The 17,169-nt window shown below is 43.1% G+C and overlaps 1 protein-coding gene across 1 annotated transcript in view; it reads left to right on the top strand.

Moving 5' to 3' along the window:
* The window catches only part of SRRM4 (serine/arginine repetitive matrix 4), a 367,949-nt gene that overhangs the window by 129,682 nt on the left and 221,098 nt on the right, over positions 1-17,169 (top strand). The window contains exons 3-5 of the mRNA XM_070400012.1: positions 9,730-9,869; positions 13,010-13,161; positions 16,556-16,826. The gene's annotated coding sequence lies outside the window, so the exon portion shown is untranslated. The remainder of the gene's footprint in view (positions 1-9,729; positions 9,870-13,009; positions 13,162-16,555; positions 16,827-17,169) is intronic.

Here is a 17,169-nt window from a genome sequence, read left to right as displayed (position 1 = left end):
TTATTGATTTGAGAGAGGAAGGGAGAGGGAGAGAGAAACATCAATAATGAGAGAGAATCATTGATTGACTACTCCTGCACGCCCCTTACTGGGGATCAAGCCCACAACCTGGGCATGTACCCTTGACCAAAATCGAACCTGGGGCCCTTCAGTCACAGACCAATGTGCTATCCACTGAGCCAAACCAGCTAGGGCCTCATAAATTTTAATAACAGCTTTATTGAGAAATAATTCACGTACCATACAATTAACTCATTTAAAGTGTATAATTAAATGGTTTTTAGTACATTCAAAGATGTGTGCAACAATACCAATGTCAATTTTAGAACATTTTTTATCACCTCAAATAGAAATCTCTTTAGCTATCAGCTCCCCAGACATAAGCAACCACTAATCTGCTTTTTGTCTCATAAATTTGCCTGTTCTAGTCATTTTATATAAATGCAATCATATAATACATGATCTTTTGTGACTGGCTGCTTTCACTATGCATGTTTTCAAGGTTCATCCATGTTGTAACGAGGGTAATTCTTTGTTCCTTCTTATAATTGAATAATATTCAATCGTATGGATATGTTACATTTTGTTTATCTATTAATCAGCTGATGGATTGGGGTTGGTTTCAGATTCTGGCTAAATGATGCTCCTGTAAACATACTTGTACAAGTTTTGTGTGGATATATATTTTCATTTCTCTTGTGTAGATTCCTATGGTAGAATTACTGGGTCATATGGTACCTCTATGTTTAACCATTTGAAAAACTGGCAGATTATATTCCAAAGTGGCTGCATCATTTTATAGTCCCACCAGTGGTGCAGGAGGGATCTGATTTCTCCACATCCTTGTCAACATCGTTATATCTGACTCTTTTTATTCTAGTCATCCTTATGAGTGTAAAGTGATAGCTCATTGTGTCTTTTTAAAAATTAAATCTTTATTGTTTAAATTATTACAGTTATTCCTCTTTTTCCCCCCATAGCTCCCCTCCACCCGGTCCCCCCCCCCCCGCCCTTCCCCTCCCCCCACTGTCCTCATCCATAGGTGTACGATTTTTGTCCAGTCTCTTCCCGCACCCCCCCACACCCCTTTTCCCCCCCGAGAATAGTCAGTCCACTCCCTTTCTATGCCCCTGATTCTATTATATCCACCAGTTTATTCTGTTCATCGGATTATTTATTCACTTGATTTTTAGATTCACTTGTTGATAGATGTGTATTTGTTGTTCATAATTTGTATCTTTACCTTTTTCTTCTTCTTCCTCTTCTTAAAGGATACCTTTCAGCATTTCATATAATACTGGTTTGGTGATGATGAACTCCTTTAGCTTTTTCTTATCTGTGAAGCTCTTTATCTGACCTTCAATTCTGAATGATAGCTTTGCTGGGTAAAGTAATCTTGGTTGTAGATTCTTGCTATTCATCACTTTGAATATTTCTTGCCACTCCCTTCTGGCCTGCATAGTTTCTGTTGAGAAATCAGCTGACAGTCGTATGGGTACTCCCTTGTAGGTAACTGACTGTTTTTCTCTTGCTGCTTTTAAGATTTTCTCTTTGTCTTTTGCTCTTGGCATTTTAATTATGATGTGTCTTGGTGTGGTCCTCTTTGGATTCCTTTTGTTTGGGGTTCTCTGTGCTTCCTGGACTTGTAAGTCTATTTCTTTCACCAAGTAGGGCAAGTTTTCTGTCATTATTTCTTCAAATAGGTTTTCAATATCTTGCTCGCTCTCTTCTTCTGGCACCCCCATAATTCGGATATTGGTATGCTTGAAGTTTTCCCAGAGGCTCCTTACACTATCTTCATATTTTTGGATTCTTTTTTCTTTTTGTTTTTCCGGTTGGGTGTTTTTTGCTTCTTCGTATTTCAAATCTTTGACTTGATTCTTGCGATCCTCTAGTCTGCTGTTGGATCTCTGTATAATATTCTTTATTTCAGTCAGTGTATGCTTAATTTCTAGTTGGTCCTTTTTCATAACCTCGAGGGTCTTACTAGATTTCTTGAGGGTTTCACTAAATTTATCAGCAGTTTCTAGAAAATTCTTGAAAAACCTTATAAGTGTAGTTTTGAACTCTATATCCAGTAGTTTGCTTTCCTCCATTTCTGTCATTTGTGACCTGTTTCTTTGTCTCCGCATTTTTTATGCTTCTCTGTGTTGATAGAGTGGCTTTCTGTGCAAGGTGCCCTCCCCAATGACCTGAGGTGGACACTCTTGGTGCACCCCTTTGTGGGCTTTGTGCACAGTCTTGTTGTAGTTAAGCCTTGATTTTTGTAGGTATCACTGGGAGGAATTGACCTCCAGGCCAATTGCCTGTGAGAATCAGCTGTGTCTATAGTGGGAGAACTTCTGTGCTGGAGACACCCTTCTGGGGCAAGACTTGCTTCAGTGGGGCTTTGGCGCTCACTGAGTCTGCCCCCTGAGTGTGTCCCTTATGGATCTGAGGAGTTGTAATCTGGATGGTCCTACTCTGACCACTGGGTACACTGGCTCTTGGATCTCTAAGGAGGTGCTAATTTAGCCTCTGCCTGAGGCTACCCAGCAGGAGCTATGGAGAGATCTGCAGATTCCTCTTCTTTGTTTGGGGTTTGGAGGTGCCCAGATGAGGCTCAACTGTGAAACAATGCAAGTTGCTGTTATCTCTCTGGGTGAATATCTCCAATTTGCTGCCTCTCTGTGTCTTTCACCTGTCTCTCTCTTTTCCCAGGTTGATTGCTCTGTGTATCTCTGCTGTGGGGCCTTGGGCCTTCTTTTGGAAGTTCTGGGTCTCTCTGACCCAGCTGCAGTTTGTTAGGTAATTTTCAGATTGCAAAGGGCCAGTCCGTTCATATGCAAAAGCCTCGGTGCACAGCTTGGGTGGGGTGGGATCTCAGGGGATCAACAGGGCGGAGCAAGCAGCTATGGCTGATCCTCAGTCCTACCCTAGGAGGCCCTGAGTCTCAATGTCCCACGGTAATTGCTGCAAGCACCTCTGAGAGAAAGCTGCCCTTGAGTTCCGACCGATGCCAGACAGTCCACTTTCTCCCCGTATGAGTCTGGGTCCCCAGAGACTCACCCGGAACTGGAGTCGGGGCCATCGGGAGGTTGTGACTCCCTCCCGATTGAAAAAGACAACCGAGTCCTCCGTTGCCAGCCCTTTCCACGTGCGCCTCCGTACCTCTGCACTTTACTTCCGCACCTCCTCTGAGTCTCAGTGTGCTTTTCTCTTTCCTTCTAGTTGTAGAATTTCTACTCAGCCAGTCTTCCTGTGGTTCTGGACGATGTCTGTTTTGTCTTTTAGTTGTATTTTTGAAGTGGTTGTGCGAGGCAGCAATTTCTGTTGTTTACCTATGCCACCATCTTCGTTTCTCTCTCATTGTGGTTTTGATTTGCATTTCCCTGATGACTAATTCATATGCTTATTGGCCAGTTGTATGTCCTTTTTAGAGAAATATCTATTCAGGTCCTGTGCCCAATTTTAATTGGGTTATTTATCTTTTTATTAACAAGTTGTAAGAGTTTCCTATATTTTTTAGGTAAGATTTCTTTATTGGATAATGATTTGCAAATATTTTTCCCGTTATGTGGGAAAAACTTTCACAGAAGTTTTTTTAATTTGATGAAGTTCAGTTTATCTTTGGTTGTTCACACTTTTGGTGTCATATTGAAGAATTTATTGCCAAATCTAAGGTCATGAAGATTTACCCCTATATTTTCTTCTATGAGTTGTATAGTTTTAGCTTTTTGATCCATTTTGAGTTAGCTTTTGTGTACGATGTGTGGGAATTCACACTTCATACTTTTGCATGTGGCTGCCTAGTTGCCCAAGTACTTTTTGTTGAAAAGACAACTCATTTTTGTTATTTGCTTGTTTACTTGTTTTGTGGCGGGCGACTATTTTAATGAAGTCTGTTTCCTTCCCCTGGCAGTCAGTGTGAAACCCCTGATGTTGCTTCTCAGGGGTGCAGCCTGGGCCATGTCCACAGTCACACTAGGATGACAGTGGCTTTGACAGAACTCTGCTTGTTTCTTTCCCTGAGCACACTGTTGAGCTCCATTATTTGTTCTATTGTCAGCAACAATGCCTTGGGGAATAAATTGTCCAAAAATAGCTGTCATTTGCATGAAGCAGGTGCTGTTCTTAGTGTTCTTTACATATATTATTTCATAGTGTAATTCTTACAGTCACCCTATTACACATCATTAATTATGCCTAACCCTATCATACCTCATTTATAATGAGAACATTGAGACACCGAGGTTTGAATCATTTGTCTGAGGTTGCCCACTACAGTAAGCTCTGGGGTTAGTATTTGAGTTCAGGGAATCTGACTTCAAAACTATTTTGAGCCCTAGTTGGTTTGGCTGAGTAGATAGAGTGTTGGCCTGCAGACTGAAGGGTCCCAGGTTCAATTCTGTTCCAGGGCACATGCGTGGGTTGCAGACTCGATTCCCAGTAGAGGGCGTGCAGGAGGCAACCAATCAATGATTTTCTCTCATCATTGATGTTTCTGTCTCTCACTCTCCCTTCTTCTCTGAAATCAATAAAAATATATTTAGAAAAAACTATTTTGATAAGTTGTCTAAAGTGTATACCAAGTACACAGTAACTCCTCAGTATAGCAATTATAAAATGCATGCATCAACGAACCTAACCTCTGATTAAAGAAAGGGATTTCTGATCTTGTATCTGGCTTTCTTTTTATGAACTAGTCTGTGTCTGATCATTGTCCTTCTTAAATGATGAGATCTGAAGCAGAACCTTGCAGTGTCATCTGCCTGCGCCCACACTCATAGATCTGATTCATAGCCCTAGAAGGGCTCCAGACACCCCTGTGATTCTGATACAGTTCTACTGACCAGAACGCTGGCTTTCAGCAGTGGCTCTCCATCCAGGCTGCACATGAGCGTCACCTGGGGAGCTTTTGAAACTCATGATGCCCAGGAGCAGTCTCTGACAAGTACAAAGAACTGTTCCAGATAAAATGCCCCATAGATCTGCCCCCTCTGCCCCACATGTTGCCTTTCTGTCACTGGTATCTGTTGTTTTGTGTCCCTGTGTATTGATTTTATTTTAACCTCCTATGTTTCTATTTCTCTGTTTGTGTTTGTCCTTGTTTACTGCCTCTCTCTGTTTCTCCCCTCTCTCTCTTTCTCTCTCTCTTCTGTCTCTCTCTGTATTGGGTGTTATCTCTCTGGGTGAATATCTCTGAGTCGCTGCCTCTCTGTGTCTCTCATGTGTCTCTCCCTTTTCCCAGGTTGATTGCTCTGTGTATCTCTGAGTCTCTGCCTCTGATTCTTTTCTGTCTTGGCTCTCTCACTGACTCTGGGTCCCTCTTTTCTCTTTTCCTGCCTGCTGTGCATCTGAGTGTGTGTGTGTGTGTGTCCATTATTCTCTAACTTGAGTCTTTCCTTCTTCCCTCTTATAAAACCCCTCCCTTTCTCCCACCACCCAGTCTTCAGCAGATTTTCTGTGAAATACAAAAAGACTCCAGTGGAGCAGCCTGAAACACCTGGGTCAGACCCCTGCAGCCCTCAGAATGTTTAGCTGTAATTAGGAGCCCCATCTGGGCCTGTCCCACTCTCCTGCAGGGCTTATCTGGAGTCCTCAGCCTGCTGAGCTGCTGGAGATAAGGTGCCCTTTATGGCAAGGTTGCCTTGGGCATGACTCTCAAAAGACTAGATAAGAGAAGCAAGGCCTTTGGGATCCTGAAACACTGTCCCCCTCCTCCCAGACTGAAAACTCACCTTCTTATCACAGTATTGACCCTACGTGTCCTAGGATCCACTCAGGGCTTTAAGGCTGATCCAAACAGCCTTTAGGACGATCAGACTAACTTCTTTTTTGAGTTAAAACATTGCTAGTTTATCATTAATTAAATAATTGATTTGCCCAATATTTATTAAACACCACTGTGTACTGTATTCTGTGTTGAGAATAGAGCAGTAAAGACAATAGATGCAATATTGTGAATCTCAGTGCTCATAATAAATGAAATGGATTGAGCACCTACGGTGTTTCAGGAGCTAATTTATATAAGGAACTTCATACCAGAATTCCTTGAGGGGAGACAACTGCCCATTTTAGTGGAAAATACTTTAATTATCTGCCTGTAATCATTACAGCTTTTAATTAATTATAGCTATTAATACCCTGGACACTTAACTCCCCTAGAGTCAGGGGTGGTATTTAAAATGTTTAACAAGTGACCAATTAACCAATGAATACATTTGTCCCACTTCTGACTGCTATACCAGTTAATTGCATAAATATCAAATCTTCATTTATTCCTCCCTCCCTCCCTCCCTCCCTCCCTCCCTCCCTCCCTCCCTTCCTTTCTTCCTTCCTTCCCTCCACATATTGTTGAGGGCCTACTGGATGTCAGGTGCTGTGTCCGAAACTGGAGATACAACAATTAAGAGGACATCATAACTGCCCTAACCAGTTTGGCTGAGTGGATAGAGCATCAGCCTGCGGACTGAAGGGTCCCAGGTTCGATTCTGGTCAGGAGCATGTACCTTGGTTGCGGGCACATCCCCTGTAGGAGGTGTGCAGGAGGCAGCTGATTGAGGTTTCTCTCTCGTTGATGTTTCTAACTCTCTATCCCTCTCCCTTCCTCTCTGTAAAAAATCAATAAAATATATTTTTTAAAAAGAGGACATCATAACTAACTCAGAAAAGGGGGAGAGGGGGATAGAGAAAGGCATTGACCAAGTTCATGAACTGCGACAAAGGAAAAGTTCAAGAGTCTAACCCAATTGGAGGCATTAGGGAAGGCTTTCTGTAGGAAGGGACATTAATACTAAGACTTAGATGGTGAACAGGGCTTAGCCAGATGAGGTCTCTTGCTTTCTAATGTTTATGTTCCATAAGATAGAACATGTGTCCTGGGCGTAGTAGGGCTTTACCAAATCAAATAAAACATGTTGGCTTTGAAAGCAGATTTCTGACTGGGTGGTAGTTGACTAAGCAAGTCATAAGGAAGATGTATGACATCTTTTGTCATTGCATGAGCCAGCCACTAGCCAAAAATCAAAGGCAATTTTCTCCACTCAAAATTCATGAGGACATCAGAGCTTTCAACATACTCTTTACCTGCACACTCCCCAAGACTGATAAGCTACATTAGAGCCCAGCAAAGTAGGCCTGGGATACAAAAGTTGTTGAGAAAGAACATAGTTAGGTCCTAGGCTCTCAAATTCATGCCTACAGGAGCCATGCTGGTTCATGTTTCTAGAGCTTCTGTTCTTTTAGAGAAAAGGAAACCTGAATTTCCTGATTTTCATGTTAGAACCTAATTTAAAACTTAAAAAAAGTAATTGTATACAGCAAATCAAATATCATGGGTTGCTGTCTTAGTCCGTTTGGATTGCTGTAACAAGAATACCATAAACTGGGCATCTTAGACATCAAATGTTTTGGACAGTTCTGGAGTCTTGGGAAGTTCAAGGTCAATGGGCTGGCAGATTTGGTGTCTGATGAGAGTCCACTTCTTGGTTCATAGATGGCTGACTCCTTGCTGTGTCCTCACATGATGGAAGGGCCGAAGGAGGTCTCTGAGGAGTAATCCCATTCATGAGGGTTCTACCCCAAAGGCTCTACCTCCTAATATTATCCATCACCTTGGGGGTTAGGATTTCAACATATGAATTTCGAGAGACACAAGCATTCAGTCCATAACAGCTGCTATTTCTGACTTGGAAGTTATTTCCCAGAAGTAGCCAGGGAATATGAGGAATTTATATTTACTATGTAGCAACATTGTTCTGAATATTGTACTACATGTTCCATGGGTCTTCCTCGTGAATATTCATTGCACGAATATCTCTATTATCTTGTTTAATCTTTGGAACAACCTCATGGGACTGGTATTGTCCTATCTGTTGAGGACGATTGCCAAATGAAGTCCTTGGGGACCCAATATTAACCATAAGGAAGCTTAATAGTCAAACAGAATTGGAAGTGAACTAAGGAGAGGAGAAAGCTTTTGATTTAGAGACCTGATTTTATAAGACCCCCCAGGTGGTCTTACAAAGAGCCTGGAATAGCCAGATGTTTGTCTAAAAACTGTCCTTTTGTTGATTGGGTGTCTTCACTAATTGCTTTAAGTGCTACCGCTCTTTCTTGCTTGGAGAATTTTAACATGCTGGTATAGGAACCTGGCTCCCCTGTTATGGAAAATGTATGTAACTCATAAAGGATTCACATTCAATTAATTCATGTCTGTGGTATTTCAGATCCAGCTAAGTAACACTGTTATAACTTCGATTTCTGATTTCTTTTTTTTTTTTAAATATATATTTTATTGATTTTTTACAGAGAGGAAGGGAGAGAGATAGAGAGTTAGAAACATCAATGAGAGAGAAACATCGATCAGCTGCCTCCTGCACACTCCCCACTGGGGATGCGCCCGCAACCCAGATACATGCCCTTGACCGGAATCGAACCTGGGACCCCTCAGTCCGCAGGCCGACGCTCTATCCACTGAGCCAAACCGGTTTCGGCCGATTTCTGATTTCTTAATGCCTCTGAGATACTTCAGTCCTTTTATTTGATTGTCAAGAGGAGTTTCATATAAGAAAAGACAATATGCTGAAACCGGTTTGGCTCAGTGGATGGAGCGTTGGCCTGCGGACTGAAAGGTCCCAGGTTCGATTCCGGTCAAGGGCATGTACCTGGGTTGCGGGCACATCCCCAGTGGGAGATGTGCAGGAGGCAACTGATCGATGGTTCTCTCTCATCGATGTTTCTAACTCTCTGTCTCTCTCCCTTCCTCTCTGTAAAAAAATCAATAAAATATATTAAAAAAAAAAAAAAAAAGAAAAGACAATAAAAAATACGTACCTGTTCTAGCCGGTTTGGCTCAGTGGATAGAGCATTAGCCTGCAGACCAAAGGGTCCTGGGTTCAATTCTGATCAATGGCACATATCTTTGTTGCAGGCTCCTCCCCAACCCGGCCCCTGGTCAGGGCACACGCAGGAGGCAACTAATAGATGTGTTTCTCTCACATCGATATTTCTCTCTGTCCTTTCTTCTCTCTTCCACTCTCTCTAAAAGATCACTGGAAAAATATCCTCAGGTGAGGATTAATAAAAACACACACAAACACTTAACCTTTTTCCACGAATTCTGTAATTTTTGCCTGTAATCCTAGAGTCTTAAGGGCTCCTGTGCCAGCGAGTAGTTCACCAGGTGAACTCCAAGGCCCCTCTGACTATTGCCAAGTGGAATTTGTCAGGTCATAGATCTTCAAACCATCCCTTAGAGATGTTGTCTGTTCTAAGATGTGAACCCCATGAATAATCAGATAAAAGGGATTAACTATCTCAGAGTCACTGAAAGGTCAGAAATTGAATGGAGTAGCCACATTGCTTAGCAAAGTGGGTCTTGATTTCTGTTGTGCATTAAGCTTTTGGGTTGCTTGTTGGAACATAGATTCTTGAACCCGGTCCTCTATTCTGATTCACTGGGAGGATTAGTTATGGCAAAAGGCTAAGTTACTGTATCAAGAGACCCAATAATAATGTGGTTTAGAGAACGAAGAAGGTATTTTTCCCACACACATTACAATCCAAGGTGAGTGTTCCTTATTTTTGGATACTATTTTGTTTCATGAGATGTGGCAGCTTAAGGATGGCCACACATTATTTGGCACTCCTCTCATTGAGAAATGAGTTTGATGTCCCCTCTTCTAACATCTGGGCTGGTTCTGTGACTACTTTGGGCAACAGGCTGTTGTGATTTTTTTCTATCAGAAGACTCACTCTTGGACCTCTGTTGCCATGCTGTATGAAAGCCCAACAGCCTATGAAGAGGCACATATGGAGAACAGCAAAGGTTCCTGGCTGTCTGCTGAACTCTCAGCTGAGATCCAGAAATAACTCTCCAACTGTGGGTAAGACTCATTATGGAATCAGACCCTCTAGTCTCAGTTGAGCCTTCCCAAGTGGGGAAGCCATTCCCATCAATCCCTGCCCAAGTTGTAGATTCATGTTGCCAATTAGAGTTACAGTCCCAGGAAATGACTGTTGTTTAAAGTCACTAAGACTTAGGGTGTTTTGTGTAGCTGTGGATGACCAAACCACATAGGCATTCAGAAACCCAGGTTTCTTCCATAGAGGCTCCTCCACCTTTCATGAACTTGTCATCATCTACTCAGTCAAGGTTGATTGAATTTCTACCACGTCCAGGTTCCAGTCTGTGGGAGAGGATAGAGAAAATGCATCTGTTTCTCACATTGGCTTGGAGCTGGTACCCATTACTTCTGCTCGCATTCCATGGGCGAGAACTTGTCACATGGCCACATCTAATTGCAAAAGGACAGGGAAATACAGTCTCTAGCTATGCAGCCATATTCTCAGCCACTAAAAAGAAAGGGGAGAAGGGTTCTGGTGGAAGCTAACAGTCTGGACGGGGGCACAGAGATCTGCTTTTTTGCAAGCCCTCCAGGTGATTCTGACATAAATGGTACAGCTCTAAAAGAGGATGAGTTTTGAACTCAGTAGGATCTGAGTTTAAAACTAAATTTGACCATTTGAGTTTCAGTGTCCTTGTGTATATAAAAATGCATGAAAAGTGTGAGCACAGAGCAAGCACACAGCAAGATCTAAACCGTGGAAGGAAGGAAAGGAGGGCGAGAGGGAGGGAGGAAGGAAGGAGGGGAAAAGGAAGAAAAGAAGGTTGGTTTTATTGTTACCTAAATCAAGTATTCCATTCTCTCTTTTATTTTTATTAAGTATATTTTTATTGATTTCAGAGAGGATGGGCGAGGGAGAGAGATAGAAACATCAATGATGAAAGAAATTATATAACAACAAAAAAAACAACGAAAAAAACACATCAATGATGAGAGAGAATAATTGACTGCCAACTCCTGCACACCCCACACTAGAGATCGAGCCTGCAACCTGGACATGTGCCTAAACCAGGATTCAAACCATGACCTCTTGGTTCATAGGTCAACACCTAACCACTGAGCAATGCTGGCCAGGCAATCTTTTAAAACATATCAATGCACTCAGTCATTATACTTAAAATGTCCCTTTTACCGTCACATCCCTAGTCTTAGTCCCATTTTACAGACAAACTGAGACTCAGAGAAGTTAAGTAAGCAGACCAAAAACTCTCATTTGTTAAGTGCTGGTGTCAAAATTGGAGCCAATATTTATTTCTCTTGGTGCTTGATTACAAATGCCATCTTTTTTTTTTTTTTTTTTCAAATTTTTTTTTTCAAATATATTTTTATTGATTTTTTACAGAGAGGAAGGGAGAGAAATAGAGAGTTAGAAACATCGATGAGAGAGAAACATCGATCGGCTGCCTCCTGCACAGCTCCCACTGGGAATGTGCCCGCAACCCAAGTACATGCCCTTGACCGGAACCGAACCCGGGACCCTTCAGTCCGCAGGCCGACACTCTATCCACTGAGCCAAACCGGTTTTGGCGTACAAATGCCATCTTTTAGGAAAAAGTGAAGAGAAGCTGTTCATGAATTTGGGGCAAGAAAACGACATTTCAGAATGCTGTGTAGAAAGATAAATCTGAAAGTGTTGCTGTGAGATATGTGGAAACTAGAGGCAGGAGGACCAGTTTAACAATGAGGTGAGGAGGTTCTGAATTAGGCTGAAGTGAAGGCTCAGTACATTCCTGTCTCCCCAGCTGCAGTTACTTATCTCTGAGGAGGCAATCCCAGGCATGGTCGTTCCCTCCTTCACTTGAGTATGCCTCTGCAAACCTGACTAGCCAGCTCTTCCACTCGTTTGAATATGGCTTGCAATGTTTAGTTAGCATTGGTTCAGAATCTGATAGGTTGTTTTTGTGTGCCTCAGTTCACCCATTTTGAAAATTGGAATTACAATGCCAGTTATAGCCATTTCATAGATATTCTATGAGGAAATGCATGGGAATGTATTTTTTAAAAGTTGAAGTCAACAACTTGATGTTGAGTTTTCCTGAAAATGGAACAAAACAAGACAGCAGGAAGCACTCATTTAAACTTCAATTTCATGATTGATTCTGTGTGTCTTAATTTTGTAAATTAAAATTTTAGATATTAAAGGATGAGGTAGTGGAGAGAAATCGGAAGATAAATTTTCTTGTGTTGTGGTTTCCATGGTGACCAGCTCTCAGGCCTCAACTGCTGGCTGAAATACAGATAAATAAGAAAATGATGGTGAAATACTTTGCACAGTGCCTGGCACATAGGATACAATCACTGTCAATGACATCAGAGTCACTGCCTCTGTAAAAGCAACCTACACATAGATGCTTCTCATGAAGAGCATCATGGGAAATTCCTTTCTCCTTTGGAATATTTAAGCATGAACATTCGGGGATTTACAAAGGTTCTAACGCAGTGAAACTTTAAGGGATGGGACTTAGATAAGGAGTTTGATTTGTGGGGCATCTTCATCCCAGCTCCTTCGTGTCTTGTTTAAGACATCTTTGCATGTCTCCAGCTCAAGATACTCTCCTATGTTGTCTTTCAGACGCTTTATCATATCAGTCCACCTGGAATTGATTTTTATGTGTAATATGAGGTGGAGACCAGGAGTCAGAGTTTTCATATGGATGGCCAACTGACCACCATTTATTGAAAAAGTCACTGTTTCTCCCTTGCTCTCCAGTGGCCCCTTTGTTATAAATCAAGTGTCTTTGTATGTGTGATTCTGTTTCTGTGCTCTCTCTGCTGTTCCACTGGTCTTTTTATCTTTCTTTGTGTCAAAGCATGCTCATTAATTACTCTGGCCTTGTAATAACTCCTGATATCCAGTAGTGAAATTCATCTGACTTTGTTCTTCTTTGTGATAATCGTGGCTCTTTAATTTCTAACACATATTTTAGAATTCTTTTGTAAATACACCCCTCCCCCCAAACCACCCCCCCGCAAAAAAAAAACAACAAAAACCCAACTTGCTGGGATTTTGATTGGGATTATACCTCTTTAGATCAATTCGAGGCATCTTTATAATATTGATTCATTTTTTTCTCACAACAGCTCTGTGAGGTAGGTTCCGTTCTTGTCCCCATTGACAGATGCATCTCCCCTGTGTCGCTGGCAGAGGGATGGGAACTAATCTACTGACGTACCAAGGAGGAGAGGTGAAGCTGGTCCCTCCCACCTGGATGTTTATCACATCTTTGATATGGTTTAGAAATATTGGCTTACGGTCATAATATAAAGCAAAGTAAGTGTATTCAGTTTTACTCTGTTGCTGTTTAAAATTCTGTATTAGATAAGCACTCCTCTACTCTTTGCAATGGGGCAGACCACCCCCACTGCCCTTGGCAGGCCTGGGACCTAATGCTGCCACTTTTACTCGCCTCTGCAGACTGTCAGTTTGGAGGTGAGCAGTGTCGGTAAGCAGGTATGGTCAGAATCCAACTTTGAATGAGCAGGTGGCAGACACACCCAGCTCTTTAGGGGCCACAGTGGCAGTGGGGTGGTGCTCTAAGTCCAGTCACTAATATTAATGGAAGTGTCCATAATGACTCGTCAGAGCCGTTGTCTCTGCTGAGGTGGTGACTTGGATTTCATTCCCCGCAATCCAATTCCTGATCATGATTTCTTGACCACCCCCAATGGAGATGCCAGAAACTTCTTGACATCATTAAGATTTCTTTCTGATAAACTTGGTAGAAGTACGTTACTTGCAACTCAGGATCCTGATGAGTAGAGTTATCACTGTCATTATGATTAGTCGTGCCTACTCTACCCAGTTTATACAATGCCGACTCTCTGCGCTGCACACTAACCCAGACTTCCGGAATACCAAATCTTGCTCAGCCCACACACACCAGGCACCTGCTTGTCAGGAGCCAAGGACTGGCAAATACCAATTAGGACTTGTGTTGTCCAGCTGGAGTGCAATGAAAGGTATCTCTGTTTGTAGTGGCCCCGCATTAGGAATGACTCTACGTGTTCAGCATCCTCCAGCTCCCCGCTGTTCGGCAAGAGTTAAATGACATCATGTGGAACGAGCCAACATGCCACTGGCTAAAGGATCAATGAATCATGCTGTGGACGTGGGCAACAGCGAGGCCTTCCCTGGAAAAGCTTTCTCGTCCAAGGTACCATTAGCCACGCCGCTATTTGCAATCATAATAAAAATAAAAAGTAATAGGAAACCCACGTAGAGGCAATTCTACTGCCTACTGGATTTTTAATTTTCTTGAGGATGCCAGAGGCAATCTCGAGCCCATTATGTCTAAATGAGGCACATTAGAAAAGACTTGCAAAGTCCAAACTGCTTTTGCAGCCATTAATTAGCCAGACTTCTAAATAGGCCCACAAGATGAAGCTTGGGTATGGTCTCTGGTCTCTCGAATGGGGTTGTAGTATGCAGAGATGTCAGAACCCATCGGTTCAGTCATCATTCCCTACCCCCTCTCTCTCATCTCTGTTCTAATCAGATGTTCCCTTGTTTGGAATGTGGGGAGGGAGGATACTACATAGCCAGGCACCTGATGAGAGTGCTCTGAATTTCTCTGCAAGGTCATGGACAACTTGAGCACAGTATCTTGTGTACAGGAGGTGTATCATCCAGCATCCTTGGTGGCAAGGGACGGAAACCTAACTTTGGCTTTCTTCAACAAAATGGAGTGCATAGAATGAATGATGAGCTGGAGGACCAATGAGCCTCAGGAAGTACAGTGAATGTCCAGCAGCAGAAATCGTCTGGGTCACACTTCAATCATCTCTACAGCTTTCAGTCACTCACTTAAGATTCTAAGCCCCTGGAGAAAGCATGGCACTAGAGGGACCCGAGTTACTCTCTTTCTCTTCTATGGCTGCTATTGTGACGATGAGCACTCATCCCGAACCATTCTCAATGGGAGAGCTCCCAGAGCGGAAATCAGCATGCCAACAGGAAGAGGAGTTGTAGCCTGGACATCCCAAAGTGACAGATGTCTCTGGGCTCATGTGGTCCATAAATGTTACAGGTTGAACTGTAACATCTCAACCTTTCTACTCTGGGCAGAGTGAAGTGTCTCCCTAAAAAGGAAGAAATAAGAAAATGTGATTTCCCCCCACTCTGATATGGGCCAGAGAGCTTATGGTGTACAAGGAAGTATGCTAAACATTGCCCATACATTATCCTCACAACCCTTGAGGTGTAGGAACTCAAGATCCCCATTTTACAGATGAGGAAAAGGAGGCTCACTACAGGGAAGTCACTTTCCCAAGGACACAGCTGGAGCACAGATTCAAACCCTAGATCTATCAGACTCCAAAATCCATGCTTTTAATCATTCCAGGCATTTCCTCCTCCCATTTCTGGTTTGGGACAGGGCACATCTTAAAAGACAAAAAGGCCCTCAGAACTACAGACTTGATTGTAAGCACATGACTTTTGGAGCGAGATGGCCTAAGTTTAAATACCCTGTGTACTTGTGTGGTGCTGGGCAGGTTATCTAACATCTCAGTGCCTCAGTTGCTCTGTGAGCATAGAGACCTCCCCTGCCCACCAAGGACTGTTGTAAGGATTAAATGGTTCAGTGTGTGTGAGGCACAGAGGAGGGCTTCTGGAACATCTCAACTTTTGGATAGTTGTGTGCTGATAATATTACCTCTCCTGCTTAGTCCTTGGTCCCTTTGCTGCTGCAGAGTATTCCACTGTAACCATTCCCTGAAGATGGATATTACATAATTTCCCACCCTTTGGCTATTACAAGCAGCTCAGTCTTGAATATCTTTGTGTATCCCTCCCTGTGTGCAGTGTCTATATCTGCATTGTTCTCTAGGCTAGGTGCCAGGAAGAGAAATGTTTGTATCCTAGGGCAGCGGTTGCCAACCTTTTGGACCTCAAGAACCACCAGTCCATTTTTTAGTTCTAGTGAGTGTTAGGGTTGCTGAAGGAGGAAGGAACACACAAGGCCAAAAGGGGTAAAGAATTATGAATTTATAAGAGGCCCGGTGCACAAATTTGTGCACAGGTGGGGGCCAGCCGGGGGGAGGGGCCAAGGGTAGTTGGCCAGCTCCACCCCCTGGTCAAACTTCCAGTTGAACTGCCAAACTAGGGGACAATTTGCATATTAGCCTTTTATTATATCGGCGGATTAGGTCATCTGGAAAACCTGATGGGCTGAGCCCCAAGATGGCGCCAGCACCTAGGGACAGGGAGGCAGAGATTTTAAAGGACTCTAGATGGGCTTTTTCTGGGCGGAGAATTCTCTGGGCAGGTCTTGAGGGGGAAAGGTAATCATCTTAGTGAGTGAAATGTGGTCTTAGCAAGTGGAATGTGGTCTACAATAAGCAAAAGGGAATGTCCATTGTGAAGTGGTCTAAAGTTCAGTGCCCCGGGAGGGAGGGGGGGGTGGTATCCATTCAGTTATTTGATCAGGCCTAACAGTGAGTACCACCAAATGGCCCCCAAAGGTACTGAACCAAGGTGCACCCCATCATTAGAGTGGGATGATCTAGTTCCCACCTGGTTAATCTGCCTTTTGGAGAAGCCCAGCCTCCCTCTTCTCATTAAGGCACACCTATTTTTGGAGCTCAGCTGACATCCCTAGCTGCCCCCGCTTTGTGATTCCGGCTTTGTGTCCTCAGCAGTACCTTGCTATTGTTTCTCCTTCCAGGCTCCTATTTAATGCGGCAAGTGCTTCTGGAATCCTTGGAAATAATGGCAGACAACATGTGGATGGAATGTGGACGCGGAGGTGCTGAATGTAGCTTTTGTAAGGAGCTTTTGGTGTGATTTCTGCCTGAAATGGAGCACTTTTTTGCACTCAGCCTAAATTGCCTCCATTTTATCTGGCGTGCTGGTGGACACACAGCCAGGCTGAAGATTTCTCAGGAAGAGCTCAGGCTGCTTTCTGTGGCTTTGGAAACAGGGCAGCCGCTCAGCAGGTGGGGAAGGGTTTCAACCCAGCATTGTGCTTCCAACAGCACTTTCCTTTCCAACCCTGCAGATTTCAGTCCATGGGCCTTTTCTAGTGACCTCAGAGGGAGTAATAGCTCGAGATGGAGAACAGGGAAATTTAGTCATTGAGGGCCTAAATTGACCGTCGTAAAACCCCCTTTATTTATTTATCATTATTATTATTTTTTGAGGTATATTCGCAAAACAGAGCTTGAAAGATTATCTAAAAATCCAAATGAACGCCTTAGCAGCTCCCTGGAGGAGAAGATGGATTTAAAGTTACCTTGTATTTTCCCATTTCTTCGGAAAGTTTGCGCCCACCCCGTCATG

The sequence above is a fragment of the Myotis yumanensis genome, unplaced genomic scaffold (genome assembly GCF_028538775.1).
Source record: "Myotis yumanensis isolate MYYU_CA2020_CCGP unplaced genomic scaffold, mMyoYum1.0.hap1 SCAF_19, whole genome shotgun sequence".
Taxonomy (NCBI): domain Eukaryota; kingdom Metazoa; phylum Chordata; class Mammalia; order Chiroptera; family Vespertilionidae; genus Myotis; species Myotis yumanensis.
This window is presented reverse-complemented; position numbering and strand designations above follow the sequence as displayed.